Source organism: Macaca nemestrina, chromosome 7 (genome assembly GCF_043159975.1).
Source record: "Macaca nemestrina isolate mMacNem1 chromosome 7, mMacNem.hap1, whole genome shotgun sequence".
Classification (NCBI taxonomy): domain Eukaryota; kingdom Metazoa; phylum Chordata; class Mammalia; order Primates; family Cercopithecidae; genus Macaca; species Macaca nemestrina.
In genome coordinates, this window is record NC_092131.1 from 98233467 (window position 1) to 98254861 (window position 21395).

Sequence of the window (21395 nt, forward strand, 5' to 3'; positions counted from 1 at the left end):
ATATACAGACAAGGACATTTGATAGGATCTCCAGTTACGCTAAACATATAGGTAATCTGAATATGTTCATTCATTGATTCAACAGATATGTATTACCTACTATGTGCCAGGCAGCGATCTCAGCCTCTCAGTTTATGTATATATATAAATCTTATTACTTTAGCAAAAAAAGGGCAGTATAATAAAATGAAACAAAAAAAAAATTAAAGCAGGCCAGAAATTGCAAAGTGCCTTGAATTTCTCACAAATAGATACCAGATTGCGTGGTCTATATGAGGTGCAAATATTAATGTACCTAAACTTGACCAATGGCATTAATCAGTTTCATTTATTCTGAGTAAATATCAATGTATGAAAACACACATAAAAAATGCTCTTCTTCATTTTCTGCCAAATTCCCACAATTCCTTCCTGACCCACTTGAAATATTACCTTTGTGACAACTGCATATTCTCCTGATCCCCTACCCCCATTGCCCCACACCCCCTACAGAAGAGAAATTGCTTTCTCTTCTGTATTTCTATAGAACTTTCTATAAACTAACATCATAGAATGGTTTCCTAATTTTTTATCTCTGCTGGAATAAGTGCTTATTGTCTTTATATCCTCAGCTCCAAGCACAGGGCAGAAAATATTTTCCCAACGGGACCACACTCTGTCCTCCAATCACAGCTTTCTTTCCCACTGAGCCTGGGTGTGAATTCAGTCAGAATGCTTTTCAACATGGTGAAATCAGCAGCTGGAGCTGGCAAGCTAAATGAAATCTAATTGCCAGTCAGACTTACCTCAGTGCCTTGGAGCAAGGTAGGTGGTGCACCTCCAAGTTTTGTTGATTAAATAAGTAAAATGAAAAACTATTGTTAGGTTTCTGGAAGGAAGAATAGTAGATGAATAAAGTAATGTAAATGCCCACACTATGCAAACTAGGACAGGTATATAAACGACCAATTGGCAAATTCAGACATGAAAACAATAGCTCAGGAAATTCACCCAAACAAACTCAACCACAATGATGTAACTGCAGTTAGATCAGACATGTTGCTGAAACCAATTAGGCTGATCAACTGCAGTGAGTCATGATCGAATGATAGCCGTTATGTCAATATATGTTGGCAAGAAGTAGCTGTGCTATAATTCTGGCATGCATGATCTACGCTACGATCATACAGTTTACCAAAAAGTGTAAGTAAAAGCATTAACACAGTACTGAAAGGTGCCCTCAACATTTATAATAAATTGGCAACAGCATGTTCTTGGGAAGAGCCCCAAGAACACATCAACTTAATGCTGACCCAAAGGCTAAATATTTTTTAATTTATAAAGTAATAAAGGCAGCTAAAAATGCATTCACATAATTCTCACACTTAGTAAGAATACTAATAAAACTTTTAAAAGTTTGTAAAAGCTCTGAGAGAGGAGTTGTTTTTAAAAAGAAAAAAAATGTAACAGAAGCCCAACTTGTTTCTGTTCTGGTCTCCATAGACAGCTCAGTCAACAGGGAGTAACCTGTTGCAAGGATTTAGCCCCAGATTCATCTTCCAGAGCATTTAACTGGTGGTACACATTTGAATCATCTGGGAAGTTTTGAAAAACATACTCATGCTCAGGGCCTACCTGAAAAATTCAGTTTCTCTTAAAGAGGACCTGGACCTCAGTATTTTAAATAGATTCCCAGATCTGAGAGCTGCAGTTCTAACCTTTACAACTGTACTTCAATATCTGTCAAAGATAAGACCCTAGATAGGATATCTGGACAGGAATGTCAAGAGCAAATTTTAATCACCCCAAGGCTGCACTGTCCAATAAAATCGCTACTTTGGCAGTTGAGTCCTTGAAATGTGGCCAGTGCCCTTGAAAAACAGAATTTTTATTTTATTGTAGTAAATTTAAATTTAAAAACCGATAATTTAATTATTAGAAAACCAGTTGGGCGCAGTGGCTCACACTTGGACTCCCAGCACTTTGGGAGGCCAAGGCAGGTGGATCACTGAGGTCAGGAGTTCGAGATCAGCCTGGCCAATATAGTGAAACCCCATCTCTACTAAAAATATGAAAACTAGCCAGGCGTGGTGGCACACCCCTAATCCCAGTTACTCAGGAGGCTGAGGCAGGAGAATCGCTTGAACCTGGCAAGCAGAGGTTGCAGTGAGCGGAGATCGTGCCACTGCACTCCAGCCTGGGCAACAGAGCAAGACTCTATCTCAAAAAAGAAAGAAAGAAAAAAAGACCTTTAAATATATTTGGAACAACTTGAGTATATAAATCTACTTTTCAACTGTAAATTTTGTGAACTCTAAATACAGATCAAGTAGTTCTGGTAAAAATTCGGTGTCTGAATTGAGATGTGCTGTAAGCATAAATCACAGACCGGATTTCAAAGACTTTCTACCAAAAAGAAATGTAAATATCTCCTTAATCAATCCATATTGATTTTATGTTGAAAGGGTAATATTTTTGATACGGTAAGTTAAATGAAATTATATTATCAAAATTCATTTCACGTATTCCGATTACTTTCTAAATGTAGCTACTAGGAAATTTTTTACTACATACTTGTGTGACATTATATTTCTATTGGTCAGTACTCTCTAAGAGATTTGGGTATCAAAAACAGCACTGAAGAAAAATGTTTTGAAAAGCAAATAGCTAGCTCCTAATTCCAATTTTGCATTCATCAGGAATTTTCTTGAGTCGGTGAGTACTCACCTGAGTTGTGCTAACATTGAACTAGATGTTTCATATCAGAAATGGTCAAAGAGGATGTTATGCCCACCTGCAAAAAAACAAACCTTAGTAGAAGCCACAAACTCAGATACCGTGTGCTTTCAAACTCATTCCTATATATATATATATATATATATATTTTTTTTTTTTGTACAAGGTCTCACTCCATCACCCAGGCTGGAGTGCAGTGGTACAGTCATAATTCCCTGCAGCCTCAACCTCCCGGGCTCAAGCAGTCCTCCCACCTCAGCCTCCTGAGTAGCTGGGACGATAGGCATGTGCCACCATGCCTGGCTAATTTTTTTATTTTTTATTTTTTATTTTCGTAGAGACAGGGACTTACTATGTTGCCAAGGCTGGTTTTGAACTCCTGGATGTAATTACAGCCACTGTGCCCAGCCTCAGATGCCTCACATTAATTTTTGTTGTTGTTGTTGTTGGGGGGGATGGAGTCTTCCTCTGTTGCCCAGGCTGGAGTGCAGTGGTTGCAGTCTTGGTTCACTGCAACCTCTACCTCCCGGGTTCAAGTGATTCTCCTGCCTCAGCCTCCCGAGTAGCTAGGATTACAAGCACATACCACCCGGTTTTGTTTTATTTGTTTTGATACAAAGTCTGGCTCTTGTCCCCCAGGGTGGAATGCAATGGCACAATCTCGGCTCACTGCAACCTCTGCCTCCCAGGTTCAAGCGATTCTCCTGCCTCAGCCTCCTGAATAGCTGGGATTACAGGCGACTGCCATGATGCCCAGCTAATTTTTGCATTTTTATTAGAGATGGGGTTTCACCATGTTGGCCAGGCTGGTCTCAATCTCCTGACCTCAGGTGATCTGCCCACCTCAGCCTCCCAAAGTGCTGGGATTACAGGTGTGAGCCACCGCATCTGGCCAGATTCATTCTTTCATTCAAGGTTCCCAATAACCCTGTAAGTTATGATCACTATTATTACTATACCCATTGTACAGGTGAGGAAACAGGCTCACAGTTACCTGCCCAGGACCACACCACTGGTATGTTGTGACAACAGGATTTAGACCTAGGTCTTCCAAACCCAAATTTTCAACTCTTTCCGCTTCATCATACAGCCTTTCTGAAATATGTTCTATTAGTTAGAAATTCATTGTCCATGACTTTTTCCCTAAATACAAGCCTCTTCTCTGAACAAACCACAACTCTGCCCAGTTCAACAGTTAAGAGTATCAGAAAACTCAGCAAACAGCTCCCCTCTCCAACTCTGAAAGCAGCATCTTAGCCAAGAGCCTATGCAGGGCCTGAGCCCTCGGGAAGTGTATGTAATGTGGGGTGGGCCTCCTCTCTGTTTGCCTAGGACTCATGTAAAGTGTAGCCTTTCAGAAATGCTTGGGAGAGCTGCCTTTCTAGGCTGCTGGGACCAGATACATCATCATTTGATTCCTGGACTCAAATAAATATAAGCGCAGAGAAGAGCAATCTGAACATCTCTAATAAAGCCATTTCAAAACAGAAAACTGAAGGTGATGGGTGTTGTAACCCTCCCATGAGCAGATCTTTACTGAGCACGCATGGGGAACTCAGCTCTGGATTAAGCCCTCGGGAGTCTTTATTAATGAAAAGTCCTATTTTCTGTGATGGGATCCATAGAAGCCCAAACCTCAGCACCACCCGATATACCCTGGTAACAAACCTGGACATGTGCCCCCTGAATCTACAATAAAAATGGACTTGTTTTCAAAGTCCCATTTTCCAAACCCAAAGGACTTTTTCAGAGATAGCCTGTGAATAGATTTCAAAGGCAAACTGAGATTGAGGTAAACTGCAGCCATGGGGCGTGGCTTTCAGTACAGACTATGGAAATTCAGGTCCAAGAGTCACTCAACATGCTTTAGGGCTGTGGTCAGCTTGGGTGTCAGCTCTGGGCTGACAATGTTCAAATGTGAAGCCCCCCCAGGAGCAGTGGGGAGGTTTGGAAAATGCTGAGCAGTCTGCAGGGCGATGAGCAGGGAAAAAAAGGTCCCCTCTGCTCTGCCAGGCCCTCTCCTGCTTCTTCCAGCCTTGGGCCAGGCTCACCCGAAGCCCAACCTGAGCTATGGCTAGGGTTGCATGATCCGTGCATGTCCTGTTCATGGCAGGTGAGCTCATTTTGCAGATCATCAAGAAACTAGGGACCTCTTGGATCTCTAGAATTTACAAAAAGGTGATGTCTGTCTTTGTAGCATAAGCTAAGATACCTCTCCTAACATATTGAACCCGGAGGAGTTCCACACAATGTGTGTATGCAGGTGAGAAGCTACATACCTTATTTGTGAGTGAGAGTGTGTGTGTGTATCCTTGTTGATGTCCAGGGCCTTAGAGTTTTATATAAGGAAACCCCGGGAGTAAAAATATGTTTCTTTGTGGAAAAGGGGCACGGTCATTAATTCGACACCGAACACTGCTCACCAAGCACAGTGGTAGGAAGATTTAATGAGATCATTTATGTGAAAGCACTTGGTAAAAGAAGATCCCTCAAGTATCAAGGATTGTATTATGTTAACATGTTCTGATGATCAAGTAGAAAGAGTAGTAAATTATGGAAAGGAGAGATGAAAGTGTGGGAAAGGAATTCAGAAGCTAGGATTTGAAAGAGACATTTTAGGCAAAAAATTGAGAGGGCGTGTTAAAAAAAAAAAAAAAAAAAAAAAAGCCCCTTCCAGTAGCAGACAGGGTTGGGAGCCATTTCCCTAAAGACACACCACCTGGCTCCCTGCAGCTGTTTGTTGCAACCTCACACTTACAGGATTGCTCTGATGCCCCTAACTTCAAGCACAGAGACAAAGCTCCAGCCGAGATCCTGAGAACCAAAGGCAAAACTGAAGAGAGGGTTGATATAGTTTAGCAGCAGAACATGCCAAAACAAACAAATATACAAACCACATACCTTGGATTTAGCAGAAAATAACATAAGCCAACGGGAAACAAGAAAGTGACTGTATTAATTTCCGATTGCTGCTTAACAAATCGCCACAGGTTTCATAGACAAAAACAACCCCATATTTATTCTCATCAGTCTGGAGGTCAGAAGTCTAAAGTCAAGGCATCAACAGGGCTGTGTTCCTCCTGGAGGCTTTCAGGGACAATCTGTTCCCTTGCCTTTTCCAGCTTCTAGGGGCCACCTGCATTCCTTGGCTTGTGACACCTTGTTGTGCCAAGCCCCATTTGACTCCAATGGGGAGGACACCATGTTCAAAAGGCCAAAGAAGAGACCAGGAGCCAGTAAATAAGACATGGGGTTTTACTGAGAGCTTACAAACAGGGAAGAGAGTCCAGTGGCAGCAGGCTGGGCAGAAGAACCGCAACCACTTATAAAAGGCATGGAGTTTATATAGCATTTTCACTTAGCACCCTCCCCCTAACAATCTTCACCAGGCAACCTTCATTTTATCCAAAATAAAGGATCTCGATCCCCTATACAGCCTGCATTCCATGGGCCAGGCCAGAGTCTCAGATGTCCCTCATAGATAAGGAATGGATCTCCAGGTTGGCTACTCCCGAATTTCTTAGCCTGGGACTCTGAACACACATTCAGAAGCATCTGCCATATGGAGTGTATTAGTCCATTTTCACACTGCTATAAAGATACTACCTGAGACTGGGTAATTTACAAAGGAAAGAGGTTTCATTGACTCACAGTTCCGCATGGCTGGAGAGGCCTCAGGAAACTTACAATCATGTTGGAAAGCAAAGGGGAAGCAAGGCACATCTATTATGATAGCAGGACAGACAGAGACAGAGAGAGAGAGACCACAAAGGGGAAGTGCCACACTTTTAAACCATCAGATCATATGAGAACTCACTATCATGAGAACAGCATGGGGGAAACCGCCCCCATAATCCAATCACCTCCCACCAGGTCCCTCCCTCGACTTGTGGGGATTATAATCCGAGATGAGATTTGGATGGGGACCCAAACCAAACCATGTCACAGGGTCATTGTTAGTGTATGCTCAAATCATCACTGTCAGGTGTGTTTACCATACACGCCTTCCTCCATCTTCAAAGCCAGCAGCATAGAATCTTCCAGTCTTTCTCTCTGTCTCTCTCTTTCTCTCTCTCTCTCTGTGCTTCCATCGTCACAGCACCTTTTTCTTTCTTATAAAGACCCCTGTGATTACACTGGGCCCACCTAGCTAATCCAGGATTATTTCCCTGTAAGAGTTTTAACTTAATCATATCAGTAAAGTCCCTTTTACTATGTGAAAAATATCATATTCACAGGTTCCAGGGATTAGAACATGGACATTTTGGAGGGGACATTGTTCAGCCTACCATAGTGACTATCTCTTAGGCTATATCAATTAAGGTATTATGCTCAGGAAAAAGAAGGTGATGGAGTCTGTTCCTTTCTATCCTGGAGTCTGGGTTCACTCCTAGGGACTTCATCTTCAAAGGAATGGAGATCACCTATTACAATGCAAACACAGTATTATTTTATTATAGTATTTAATGTTGGAGAAAGTGTCAGAAAACAAATCTTCCAACAGGTAGCTGGAAGCAGTGCCAATTATTTTAAAAATTTTGGAGGGTAACCTGGCAACATACAGTAAAACTTTCTCAGATGTTCATTTCTACTGATCTAGAGATTTTACTTCCGCGGATTTATCCTATGGAAATAAACATGAACACATGCAAAGATTTACTGACAAGGATATTCACCAAAGTACTTTCAAAGTCATAGGAAGAAAGTAAATTGGGAGGAAAAACTAACTTCCTATTCCTCAAGGTTGAAATAAACTCTGGTACATTTGTTTTAAAATATATCTAAAACCTACTCAGCCATTCATCACATGTTGTAGAGGAATATTTAACAACATGAAAAGAGGTTTTCGATATCCCAAGAAATGACCCAGCAGGTTATATGTCAGTGTGCAGAGTCTGTTTCTCATTTGCAAAATACAATCATATTAGTTTTAAGTTCCTACTGGAAACAGCACTCAACTAGGACAAGGAAGGATGGGTCATTGACAAAGGGGTAGGAGCAGGGAACTACAAAGGCCAGGACAGTAGCTCAAAGCTAGTAAGTAGCAAAAGGCCCAGGACAGAAGCCACTACAGTCATGACAGAGGGAAGCGTTAAGTAGGCTGCCCTGAGTGGGAAAAGTCAGCCCCAGGCAACTCCACAGGGAGGAATCAGGGACATAAACAATTTGACCTCTCTCCTCTGTCAGATCTGTGCCCTGAGCACCTCATTGTCTAAACCCAGCAGAAACCCAGGGACACAGAAACCCCTGTGAAAGTGTGGCCCACTGTAGGCCAACCTCTTGGGCAGAGGGAAGGAAGAAGGGGGCACCACACCAGCACAACCACGTGTGCACCACATGCGTAAAACTAATGGAGGAAGAGCCATCAGAAGGTCAAAGGGGCTCATGTCTTGGCCGCTTACTCACAGGTGAATTTTCATTTTCTTCTTCTTACCTTTCTGCATAATCTATGATGGACATATAGTACTTTAGGAATCACAGATGAAAGCAATCCCAGTTGAAATAAATTCACAACCCATTATAGTATGCTCATGGTAGGGCAGTGAAGAAAACCAACACTGGCCCCACTGGAAAAGCTGGGGACATTTTTCCGGTGTGTGATAGAGGAGGCTTAGCTATTTTCAACAATCTGAAAGTCAGTCCTGTGAAGGAAGGATTAGATTTGGTCTGCAGTTAGCTCAGGACCAAAAGGCAAAATGACAGGCGGGCAGATGCCAATCAGCCTGATTAAAGCTGCCTAGAAATGGCACATGTTTCCTCAAGCATTCCTGAGCTGTCTGGTCCTGAGGATAATTTAAGCAGAAGCCAGAAAACCTCCTGGTGGACATTCTGTAGAGGCACCTGAAGGATCAGATGGAGCTTTGTACTAGACAAACTTCCAAGTATCTTCTAGGAGCAAAGAGAGTAAATTACTATTTTAAATTATATGACAATGGTGACTGTCATAATTTATTTAATAGTGCTTGCTCTGGTTTTAGGGGTGGAGCCAGGTGGGAAGGGGATGTTTAAGTGAATTCTTGTTATATCAGACATTTAGCTCCAAGAAAAAGTATCTCATGAAAAGCATATTGGTAAAAACACTTGGAGAGAAAACTCAAATTGGCATAACCAAACAGCCTAGACGCCAGGCTTGGCTGGATCCAGGCACTCAAATGACTCATCGAGGCCCAATATTTCTCCACATCTTGGCTCATTCCTTTATCAGGCTCTCTCTCATGGGGAAAGGGTATCAACAGGCTCACATCCCCACCACTCCAAGTCCAGTGGAAAAGACAACACCTGTTTGTAAATTGTTCGGCCTCAATTCCTGAGATAAGCTCTATTTGAGCCTGATTTGTTTATGGGTCAGCTATCTGTTCCTGAAATATTTACTTTGGCCAAAAGGATGCTACATTCTGGCCACCTCTGGTTCCTTCTGAATAATAGAGAGGAAATAAGAAGCTGGCATTAAAAACAGCCTCATTTGGCCTGCAATCCCAGAACCTGGGGAGACTGAGGCAAGTGGACTGCTTGATCCAGGAGTTTGAGACCAGCCTGGGCAACATGACTACCAAAAACATAAAAATTATCCAGGCATGGTGGTGTGAGCCTGTAGTCCTACCTATTCAGGAGGCTGAAGTGGGAGGATCTCTTGAGCCCGGGAGGTCAAGGCTGCAGTGAGCCGTGATCAAGCGACTACACTCCAGCCTGGGAGACAAAGCGACACCTTATCTCAAAAAATGAATAAAAAATAAATTAGTAAAAGTTTCATGCTAAGTTCTGAATGTTTTTTCCTTCTGTGTGGGAATTTGACTCAAGTTCTTTTCAGCTATTGGTCTTATTCTTCAAATGAAATCACAAGCAGAGCTACTCTATCTGGAATAATTTGGAGAGTATATTGCTAAGGAAAAATTCCCAAGTTGTTGATGCCACCAGAGAGGAAAGGAGTAGCTTCAGGAACACCACTCTGTGAGCACATCATGGACGCCTCGATTTCCCAACCTGGAGGCCAGCCCTTCTTGAAGTTCCATCTATTTGATATCAATGGGTGCCTCCTCCACCAAAAATGACTGGAATTCCCTGGCCAATTAAGTTTGAGACATTTTCAGTTCAATAAAGTCAGAGAATTCTTGACTATAGGATATTTCAGAGCCTTTAGTGTTTGAATGTGTATTGGGAATATCAAGAGGAAAACACCATGTGCAGAATTTCTAAACCTACTTGATCATGAAACCATCTGAAGCATCTCTTGGGACTAGTATTCCCCATAACAAACTCGGGGACACACTGCTCTAGGGGAGACAGTTTTTCTGACTCTGCCCTACCCTGCCCTGCCCATCATTTTCATTGGGATCACAAAGTAATAAAAGATTACCGAGAAAGGCGGGCTTTGTTCCTCCATCACCTCTCTGGAATGTTTAGAAATGAATATAATAACTCAAGAGATAAGACCCATCAAATCCCTGGCTTGTCAAAAGAAATCCTTTCTCCATCCAACCTGTTATATGGTTGCTGGAATCAAATTGCAAAAATCCTACACTAACTCCAGCTCCAGTCAGAGAAGAGACCACTGGTGGACTACACCAAGAGGACTTTTGGCCGCCACGGGAACTCACAGTCACCTCTGGCAAACCTCTGTCTGCAGCTGCAGAAGATCAAGTCAGGCTCACATCTGTTCCCCAGACACCCCACACTCCACTCCAGCTTCCCTGTCCAACAAAGCCTGGCCAGGTTTTCACAGTTAATCCCTCCAGGCCCCCAGCTCATCTTCTCCCTTCTTACTCCTAAGAATTCTCAGAGATCAAAGCCAAAGGCTTGTTTGCACAACATTCCGCAGAACACCTTAAATTCTCAGCTTGAAAGGAGGCTGAAAGAAGGTCAAACATACTCTATTGTTGAAATACTTAAACAGCAAGACATGACCAAAGTGTTAACAGATGAACCAGCGTCATCTCTCTGGACTTCGGGGTCCTGTGAAGTGAGGGACTTCCCCCAGTAAGTCAAATATAAGCATCTGATGAGAGGTCAACTAGAATTCTCCCTGGAGGTCACTCTGAGTTGACTCAGGCAATACACTGATTCTGAGATGGAAATTGAGAGCTACTGCCACAACCCAACGGGTCAAATTCAAATGAGGCCTGAAATGTCCATTCCGGATGGCCCTCTGATCCACTCAGTCCCCTGTTCTTCCTCCTCACAGTCTTGGTTCACAAAATAATATGGCTTTTTAGAACAGAAAGGCCATCTAGTCTGGAGATTTTCAAACTTTCTCGCAGCAGAAAAAAAAAAAAAAAAAATTGCAGACACAATCTTACATGGGCTCTAATTTAAAGCAAATAAATTTGGGGTCCCTGGAGGAGGGTAACAGTGAGCATAGAAGGATTTTCACCTTCTCAGCCACCCCTCCACCATTGTGGCTTTGGACTCCCACAGCTTGAAAAGTCCCTGATATAGTCCAACGCCTTCAGATTACATGAACGCTGAGGACCCAGAGAAGGAAAGGGAACTTCCCAGTCTCACATGGTACACACTACAGAGCCCACGAAACCCAGATCTCAATTCCTGGGCAAAGCCATCTTCTCCTTCCAAACAGCTGATGCCACCACAATCAACCAAGTCTCTCTCTTGTGCTCCAAACCTTAAGTACTCATTGGAGCTCATACCTTTGCTTTTTGCTTCAAAACAGTCTCCAACATGGTCAGTCCTACTTTCAGAATGTCCCTTTTCTGTTCTCACCATCACCACCTTTCTTACTGGGAAACACATGGGACCTGACATCTGTCCCTCAGCCCCCGTGCCCAGGCTCTGCAGTTGCTAGATCCTGTTTCCTAACCTTGATTAATCATTAGAATCACCCAGGAGCTTTTTAAAAATATAAATTCCTGGGCCCAGCACTAGACCTAATGAATCAGCATTTCCAAGTGTGGGTCCAAGAATCTGTGATTTAAATAATTACCCCTAGATAATTGATGATTGGCTAGCTTTGGGAAGCATTACACTCAATGAGGTTGTGTTCCTTATTCATATCCATCACCCAAAACAAAGGAATTTTCACATTAAATCACAGCCCTCTTTGCTGGTGTAAATTCACTGGACACCTGTTAGGAATTATGGAGGGAATGGTCTCTGCAAAACCCTTCCCTCGTGTATTCTAAAGACACAACCATAGACATGAGTAAAGATGTACCTGTTATGATGCTCATTGCTGCACTAAAGAATGGAAATGTTCACCAATGAGGGAATTGAGTCAATAAATTTTGGTATATACATGCAATCTTATACATTTACTAAAAAATATTTAGAATATTAATAACATGCAAATACGTTCACATATTAATATAAACACGTTACAAGAGTCAATGTACAATAGGATTCTATTTTTTCATATGCATAAAATAACTAAAAAGAGAAACAAGAACATATTAATGATATCTCTAGAATGGTGGTGGGATTAGTGGCATTGTTTATTTCCTTACTTGTATTTCTTTCAATCTTCCAAAATGTCTATAAAGATCATGGATTTCAGCATCTATACAAAAACAAAGCTACCTTGAGACTATCTTGAGAGGAGAAAAAAAGAGCAAGTTAGAGAATCCAGATGATGGTTTAAGATATGTTACTGTTTATAATCTTATCCATATCACTTAAAGTGACAAACAAGAGTTTCTTGTTTTGCTGTTGTTATTGTTTTAAGTATAACTTCATAAAAGCTCTGGACAACAGGAATACATACCAGCCATAGGGCAGATATCATAAGAAATTCCTGGCATACAGAAATATCTAGGGACCCCATTAACTTTCTAATGGGGTCCCTAGATATTTGAGGAAAATCAATAATGTGAAGAAAGAGAATAAAAACAAAATCTCTTAGTATGTAGGGAAAAGAGACAGGTTCTAAATAAGAAAGAAAACATATTTAAAGAACCTATCCAAAAATCTAACTTCCATCCATTGGGAGGAGAAAACAGAGAAAATGGGGAAAAGGGAGAAAAATAAAAGAACTAATGGGGGAGGAGGGGAATGGTCAATGGAAGAAAGGGCATTCAGATTAAAATAGCCTACTGAGTAGATAATATAATAATAGTAAAGCTGAACTGTTTCAGAGCAAGACACTGGGCTAAATGGTTTCCATGCAGTATGTATTTTCATCTTTGTAGCAACCCTGTGAGTTCCCAACTCATAATTTATCCCACGGTACAGATGAGAAAACTGTTTGGAGAGACTAAAATCACTTGCCCAAGTACAGACAGCTACTAATTAATGGAGCCACATGCTTGATGAAATTTTAGTACACCTAAGATATTCTATGAACTTTCTTTTCCAGAAAGAAAAGTGCCTCATCTTTAAGAAATAAGAAATAGATAGAAACAAAACTCTTCTTCAGTAATACTGGATTTTAAAAGGCAAAAGATTTATTCATTCTGAAGAGAAGCCAGAGAATAACACTGGATTTTAGAAAAGAGCACCAAAGTCACAGAGAAAATTATTTTGAACCTAGAATTCTATATGTAGCAAAACCAACAACCATAAAATGAAGACATTTTTAATCACTAAGGACTCAAAATGTTTGAATCCAGACTGTCACTGGAGAATGAGTCAATAATTCTATAAATTAATTAATTAATTCCAAAACAGAAGGATGTGGGATTTGAAAAATAATGGTTAACAAATCAATGAATAAAACATAATTTAGTCTAAATAAATACTGTAACATAATGCTAAAAGGAGAAGGAAAAAAAAAGGAGAAAGAAGGAAGATGGAGAGGAGAAGAAGGAGGAGGAAAAGAAGAAGAAATAAACCCCCTGATAATTATAGCACGGAAGGGGATAAAAGCCGAGGAGGGAAGTAATAGTGTGCTAAAGTCAAAGAAGAAAAAATAAGAAAATTAAAAGTTATTTATAAATAATAATAAAGACAACATATGAAAATTTGTAGAAATATAGCTAAGGCATTTCTTAGAGAAAAATTTATGAGTGTGTGTGTGTGCATGTGTATTGTGTGTGCCTGGGTGTGTGTATCACTCATTCACATACACACACACACACACACACACACACACACTCTTAATATTTAATTAACAAGGCCAGGCATGGTGGCTCATGCCTGTAGTACCAGCACTTTGAGAGACCGAGATGGGCTGATTACTTGAGGTTGGGAGTTGGAGACCAGCCTGGCCAACGTGGTGAAACACTGTCTCTACTAAAAATACAAAAATTAGCCAGGTGTGGTAGTGGGCATCTGTAATCCCAGCTACTTGGGAGGCTGAGGCAGGAGAATCACTTGAACCTGGGAGTTGGAGGTTGTGATGAGCCAAAATTGTGCCACTACACTCCAGCCTGGGCAAAAGAAGGAGACTCCGCCTCAAAAAATAAAATAAAATAAAATAAAATATATAAATATATATATTTAAGGCATGACATCAGTGGAAATAGTGGAGTAAGCACCTCTGAAAGTCTTCTCCTCCATTAAAGGAATAAAAATGCTGATAGAAATGGTCAAAATCAGCATTTTCAGAACTGTAGAAGTTAATCAGTGGTTGTAGAAATCCATGAGGCATTTATTCAAGAAAATGGCTGAGTCTCAGTAAGAACAGCAAGCTTTGTGGCATTTTAACTTCCTAACTCCTTCTCTCTAGCCCCTTAGTAGCTTTGAAAATTGGCCGGGCGCGGTGGCTCACGCCTGTAATCCCAGCACTTTGGGAGGCCGAGGCGGGCGGATCACAAGGTCAGGAGATCGAGACCACGGTGAAACCCCGTCTCTACTAAAAATACAAAAAATTAGCCGGGCGCGGTTGTGGGCGCCTGTAGTCCCAGCTACTCGGGAGGCTGAGGCAGGAGAATAGCGTGAACCCGGGAGGCGGAGCTTGCAGTGAGCCGAGATCGCGCCACTGCACTCCAGCCTGGGCGACAGAGCGAGACTCCGTCTCAAAAAAAAAAAAAAAAGGAATAAAAATGCTGATAGAAATGGTCAAAATCAGCATTTTCAGAACTGTAGAAGTTAATCAGTGTGAAAATTGACAGTCCTGCAGACAGTCCTGAAAACAGCCCTGAAAACCAGCAGCCTGACAGCCACTCCAAGAGATAAAATGAGGTTGAATGTTCTCCAGAATCCCCTTCCCAGAGAAATGTCATAATTTTTCATATCTGGCATTTTCCTAGAAAATCCCACCACCAGCATTTGTCTTTATTTGACCTGCCTCAGAGCTTGCTCAGTACAAACAGCATTTCCCTAAGCTTTTATCCAAAACAATCAGCAGCAACTGTGTAACGTTGCAGCTGCCTGAGGCAGTGATATCAGTTAGGACAAACAACAACCAGAAACCAAAAAAAAAGAAAAAAAAGAAGGAAAAGCCAGGAGTCAGGTATCAATGGGGCTTTGGAAATGTCTGTCATATTCCTGAGAATCTGAGAGGCCACGTGCATGCATAGGGCCGTGTGCATGCCTGGGGATACACATGTGTTTAGTAAAGATCTGAGAAGGCTCTAAGCTCTCACATATGGATGACCCTGAGGCTCTGCACAAACAGAAGGTGAGGGCTAAGGCAGAGTTGCAAACTGTCTGTCTAAGGATTGAAGTGTGCTTCCAATACACATGTCACTAGCAGGCCTGCCTAAGAGAAATAAAGAGGGCCCCAGAGGCAGATATGAAAGAACACTAGACAGTAATGCAGATACATGTGAAGAAATAAAGAGCACTTATAAAGATAATGACATAAGTCAGTAAGTAAATACAAAAGACAATGTACATTTAGTTTTTGTTTGTGAGTCATTTTGGCTCCTATCTGATTTAAAACACAACTAGAGGCCGGGCACGGTGGCTCACGCCTGTAATCCCAGCACTTTGGAAGGCCGAGGCGGGCAGATAACAAGGTCAAGAGATTGAGATCATCCTGGCCAACATGGTGAAACCCCGTCTCTATTAATAATACAAAAAAAATTAGCCGGGCGTGGTGGCAAGCGCCTGTAGTCCCAACTACTCGGGAGGCTGAGGCAGGAGAATCTCTTTAAGTCAGGAGGTGGCGGTTTCAGTGAGCCGAGATCTCACCACTGCACTCCAGCCTGGCAACAGAGCGAGACTCTGTCCCAAAACAAACAACCAAACAAACAAACAAAAAACAAAACAAAAAAATAGATAAAGTGGTCATTATAAACATTTTTATAAATTATAAAAGTATGCAGAAAGTTTATAAAAGTGTATAAAAAGTGTATTAGTCTGTTCAAGCTGCCACAACAAAATACCACAGACTGGATGGTGTAAACAACAGAAATCTATTTATCCCAATTCTGGGTACTGGTAAGTTCAAGATTAAGGTACCAGTTGATGTGGTTTCTGGAAAGGACTCTTTCTAGATTGTAGATGGCCACCTCCTTATTTTGTCCTAATGTGGCTGCAAGAGAGAGCACTGGAGTTTCTTCCTCTTCTCAAAAGGGCACCAGCACCATTAAATTACATCTCTACACTTATGATCTCATTTAACCTTTATCACTTCCTCACAGGCTCTACCTCCAAATGTAGGGGATTAGAGCTTCAGCATACGAATGGGGTCGGGGAGACACAAACATTCAGTCCGTAACAAAAAGTTTATAAATTATAAATGTATACAAAAAGTTTATTTTAAAAGTGATTATACAGAACATTATTATTAACTATAGTCACTGTGCTGTGCATTTGATCTCCAGAATGTATTCATGTCATAACTGGAAGTTTGTGCCCTTTGGCCAGCATCTCCCCATTCCCCCTGCACCCTGTCCCCTGATAACCAGTCTGTGCTTCTATGACTTCAACTCTTCTAGATTCTACATATAAGTGAGGTCACGCAGTATTTCTCTATCTGTCTGGCTTATTTCACTTAGCATAATGTCCTCAAGACATTTGCCAACTTATAAGTGGGAGCTAAGTGATGAGAACAAATGGACACATGGTGGGGGAAACAGTCACACTGGGGCCTACTGGAGGGTGGAGGGCGGGAGGAGGGAGAGGATCAGGAAAAATAACTAATGGATACTAGGCTTAATACCTGGGTAATGAAATAATATATACAAAAGACCACCATGACATGAGTTTACCTATATCACAAACCTGCACATGTACCCCTGAATTGAAAATAAAAGTTAATAAATAAATAAAAATTTGGTAAGAGAGATCTTAAGTATGCTCACACACACAAAAAGGTAACTAACTATGTTAGATGATGAATACGTTAATTAGCTTGATTGTAGTAATCATTTCACAATATATATGTATTGTAAAACATCACATTGCACACTTTAAATATATAATTTGTGTCTGTCAATTATGCATCAATAAAGCTGGAAAACAAGATGATTATAAATGTGCTATGTTGAGCACATAGTGTATGTAATTTGTAATAATAACAGCATAAAGAAGGAAAAGGGAATGGAAATATCTCAGAGCAAAGTTTTTACACACGAGTGAGATTAAGTTGGTATTAATCTGAACTATATTGTTATAAATTAAAATGCTAACAATAAGCACAGAGCAACCACTAATAACCTAAAAATACGTAGTAAAAGAGACAAAGGAATTAAATGGTGCATCAGGATATATCGATTTAACACATCGATAGAAAAATGACCACAGAATATAAGCAAATATTCAACAAATGAAAATAAGAATGGAAAATAAATATACAAAAAGATGATCAACCACCCTATTAAATGGAGAAATATTACTGTAAATGGTTGGATATTTTTAATCCATCAAATCAGCAAAAATTAAAGACAGTGTTGCCAAAGTATGCTAAAATTAGGACCCTGGTATGCTGAATGTAGGAGTGAAAATTGGTGTAGCCTTTGGGAAAGGCATTTTGGCTGAGTCCATCAAAATTTGAAATGTACGTGCTCTTCGACCCAGCAAGACCACTTCCAGAAAGATATCCATATATGCATGCATGCCCAGGGTCGAGTGTGAGAATGTGACCTTGAGCAAAACACATGTTTGAATATGGGGTATTTTGGTCTTTAAAAAAACCAGATAGTTGATTAAAATGATAAATGTAAAAGTAAAAATACTTCATATAATCCTGAGTCTTTTTTTTTTTTTTTTTTTTTTTGAGACGGAGTCTTGCTCTGCGGCCCAGGCAGTAGTGCAGTGGCACAATCTCTGCTCACTGCAAGCTCCGCCTCCCAGGTTCACGCCATTCTCCTGCCTCAGCCTCCCGAGTAGCTGGGACTACAGGTGCCTGCCACCACACCCGGCGCCTGCCACCGCACCTGGCTAATTTTTTGTATTTTTAGTAGAGACAGGGTTTCACCATGTTAGGATGGTCTCGATCTGCTGACCTCGTGATCCGCCCGCCTCGGCCTCCCAAAGTGCTGAGATTACAGGCGTGAGCCACCGCTCCAGGCCTAATCCTGAGTCTTATAAAAACACACCAATCACACTATGCCTCCTTTTGTGTTTTTGTAGCTAGTAGAAGACTTTTTATGGGGAGAGATTCACTTACTTTGAGAAAATGTGAAGATTCTTTGCCAAAACAGAGCTGAGCTTCTAGGATCCAAATGTGGGCAGGAAAAGATACTACTTCACACAGAGAAGAAGGAAGAAGAAAGGAAAGGGGAGATAAGAGAGGCTACATTCTTTATGATATGTCCTTTTTCCAAGACTCTGCACCCCCTCGTTCTCCAAATAACTGTCAATAGCATTAATAAATTCATCAGGAACTGTGGATCCACTATATTTAATCTCTATGTCCCAAATCAATCCTTATGTATCCCCAGGGTGTAAGCCCATTCCCCCAACATACCCTGCTCCATGACTGTCCCACGCAGACATTCTTCCCCGCTTAGCTAACAATCTTTTACCTACATGGAGTTACCATTGGTAAGATTGTTCCAGTGATACATAAATTGGTATAAACATTTTTAAATCAATATCAAAGGAAAAGCTTTATGATTTTTTGGATTTGTCAATAATTTCTTTGTTAAGACATCAAGAGCGCAGACAACAAAATTCAACAAAAGCAAAAATAGAGAACAGAGACTGCTTCAAACTTAAAAATTTTGTTCATCAAAAGACACAATCAATATAATGAAATGGGAGAAAACATTTACAAATCACATAGGTGATAACAGATTAATATTTAGAATATGCCAGGCACTCACGCCTGTAATCCCAGCACTTTGTGAGGCTGAGGCAGGCAGATCACGAGGTCAGGAAATCGATATCACCCTGGCCAACATGGTGAAACCTTGTCTCTACTAAAATACAAAAAATTAGCCAGGTGTGATGGTGCACGCCTGTAGTCCCAGCTACTCAGGAGCCTGAGGCAGGGGAATCACTGGAACCCAGGAAGCGGAGGTTGCAGTGAGCCGAGATCGCACCACTGCACTCCAACCTGGCGACAGAGCAAGACTCCGTCTCAAAAAAAAAAAAAAAAAAAAAAATTAGAACATATAAAGAATTCCTGCAACTCGACATAAAAAAAATCAAATAACCCAATTTAAACAAAGGACTTGAACAGACATTTTTCCAAAGGTGATATACAAATGGCCAAGAAGCATAAGAAAAGATACTCAACATCACTTATCATCAGAGAAATGCAAATCAAAATCATGATGAGATATTACCTCATACCCAATAGGATGGCTACTATAAAAAAAAGTGTTTGTGGTGGTGTGGAAAAGTTGGGACTCTTGTGTACTGTTGGTGGGATTATAAAATGGTGCAGCTGCTGTGGACAGTATAGCGGTTCCTCAAAAAATTAAAAATAGAACTACCATATGATCCAGCAATCTCACTCCCGGGTATATACCCAAAGTAATTGAAAGCAGGATCTCAAAGGGATATTTGTATGCCTATGTTCATGGCGGCACTATTCACAAGAGACAAGAGGTGGAAGCAACCAAAACACCTGTCAATGTATAAATACATAAACAAAATGTGGTATTACACACAATGGAATACTTCCTTAAAAAGGAAGAAAATCTCATTACATGCTACAACCTGGATGAACACTGAGGACATTATGCTAAGTTAAATAAGTTCATCAAAGGACAAATACTATATGATTCCACCTATATAAAGCCTCTAAAGCAGTCAGATTCCTAGACAGAGAAAGTCTGTGGTAGTTTATCTATGGCTGGAGGAAACAGGACAAAAAGGAGTTGTTTTCTAATGGGTACAGAATTTTTTTTTTTTTTTTTTTTTTTGGAGACGGAGCCTCGCTCTCTTGCCCAGGCTGGACTGCAGTGGCCGGATCTCAGTTCACTGCAAGCTCCGCCTCCCAGGTTTATGCCATTCTCCTGCCTCAGCCTCCCGAGTAGCTGGGACTACAGGCGCCCGCCACCTCGCCCGGCTAGTTTTTTGTATTTTTTAGTAGAGACAGAGTTTCACCGTGTTAGCCAGGGTGGTCTCGATCTCCTGACCTCGTGATCCGCCTGTCTCGGCTTCCCAAAGTGCTGGGATTACAGGCTTGAGCCACCACACCCGGCAGAATTTTTTTTTTTTTTAGATGGCTGGAGTGCAGTGGCCCGATCTCAGCTCACTGTAACCGCTGCCTCCCAGGTTCAAGTGATTCTTTTGCCTCAGACTCCTGAGTAGCTGGGATTACAGGCACCCACCACCACACTCGGCTAATTTTTGTATTTTTAGTAGAGACGGGGTTTCACCATGTTGGCCAGGCTGGTCTCAAACTCCTGACCTCAAGTGATCCACCCGCCCCGGCCTCCCAAAGTGCTGGGATTACAGGCGTGAGCCACCGCGCTCGGCCGGGTACAGAATTTGAGTTCTACAAGATGAGAAAGTTCTGGAGATCACTTTCACAGCAATGAAGATATACTAAACACTACTGAACTGTATACTTTAAAATGGTTAAGAAATGTTAAGATGGTAACATTTATAATATATGGTTTGAACCACAGTTTTAAAAAATATAACAAAAGATGCTCTTCTGATGTAGAAGGACTTTTTCTTGACTTTATGTGCTGGTGAATTCTTCAGAGCTGCAGCTAATTAACATTGGCTTGACAGGATGCTCACGGTTATGCCATTGCTGGGGGACTCTGGGAGAAAGTCCTTGGCCTTGATTCACACGGTACAAGAAGGTACTCTGACCCTCGGAGAACTGTGTAATGCCAGCTTTCATCCTCACTGCAGCTGCCTGGAACTAGATCGATGCTGGACCTTCAGTGGATCACAGAACCTTTCTGAGGTTAGGATAATAATGCAATACAATGAAACAATGTAGGTAACCTGCTCAGCCTCATGCCTAGCACAAAGAAGGTGCTCAGGAAAGGCCAGGCGCGGTAGCTCACGCCTGTAATCCCAGCACTTTGGGAGGCCAAAGCGGGCGGATCACGAGGTCAGGAGATCGAGACTATCATGGCTAACACGGTGAAACCCCGTCCCTACTAAAAATAACAAAAAACTAGATGGGCGTGGTGGCGGGCGCCTGTAGTCCCAGCTACTCAGGAGACTGAGGCAGGACAATGGCGTGAACCCGGGAGGCGGAGCTTGCAGTGAGCAGAGATTACGCCACTGCACTCCAGCCTGGGCGACAGAGCCAGACTCCGTCTCAAAAAATAATAATAATAAAATTAAATCGAAGATGCTCAGGAAAATAAAGATTCACTTAGTCAATCAGTGTGAGAAGAAGCAACCTGTTCCTCTCAGCACCAATGTCAAAAGGAAAAGACTCTCAGAGAAATTAATGCAGGAATGCAGGAATTAATTCATCGATC

The 21395-nt window shown here is 41.5% G+C and overlaps 1 long non-coding RNA gene and 1 pseudogene across 2 annotated transcripts; both read right to left on the reverse strand.

Annotated features, from left to right (window-relative positions):
- Positions 1–731: 731 nt before the first annotated feature.
- On the reverse strand, positions 732–5719 carry LOC139364120 (uncharacterized). Its single transcript, XR_011625405.1, has 3 exons — positions 5617–5719; positions 2707–2773; positions 732–868 (listed from the first exon to the last, which is right to left on the reverse strand). It is a non-coding gene; the product is annotated as an uncharacterized lncRNA (long non-coding RNA).
- LOC105479418 (putative uncharacterized protein UNQ9370/PRO34162) lies at positions 4352–5113 on the reverse strand (annotated as a pseudogene). The gene is made up of 2 exons (XR_011625446.1): positions 5108–5113; positions 4352–4904 (listed from the first exon to the last, which is right to left on the reverse strand). The product of XR_011625446.1 is annotated as a putative uncharacterized protein UNQ9370/PRO34162 (transcript).
- Positions 5720–21395: the final 15676 nt, after the last annotated feature.